Source organism: Nannospalax galili, unplaced genomic scaffold, assembly GCF_000622305.1.
Source record: "Nannospalax galili isolate Female #2095 unplaced genomic scaffold, S.galili_v1.0 scaffold212, whole genome shotgun sequence".
NCBI classification, from domain to species: domain Eukaryota; kingdom Metazoa; phylum Chordata; class Mammalia; order Rodentia; family Spalacidae; genus Nannospalax; species Nannospalax galili.
In genome coordinates, this window is record NW_008333884.1 from 1,547,272 (window position 1) to 1,547,533 (window position 262).

Sequence of the window (262 nt, forward strand, 5' to 3'; positions counted from 1 at the left end):
TCTCTAGGTCTATTTTTTTAGTGGAGCAGTCAGAAGCCTTGTTACAATAGAGGATGTCTCTGACGCACTGTATTGTTTTTCTCTGAAAGAAGCTCACTGTATCAGGCTGTACTTGTTTTTCCTGAATTCTTTGAACCTGATATCTTTCTTGAAAGTGTGAATTTAGTAAAGGATTTTGTGAAACTGGAGTCAGACAAGACATACTGCGTTTTAAATTAGACTCCTTATCCTAAAATTTTTCTTTGGACAGTAAATATAAATA

At 34.4% G+C, this 262-nt stretch overlaps 1 protein-coding gene across 1 annotated transcript in view; it reads left to right on the top strand.

Moving 5' to 3' along the window:
- Nucleotides 1-262, top strand: part of Cpd (carboxypeptidase D) — a 79,155-nt gene that overhangs the window by 7,264 nt on the left and 71,629 nt on the right. The gene's annotated exons all lie outside the window — the stretch shown is intronic.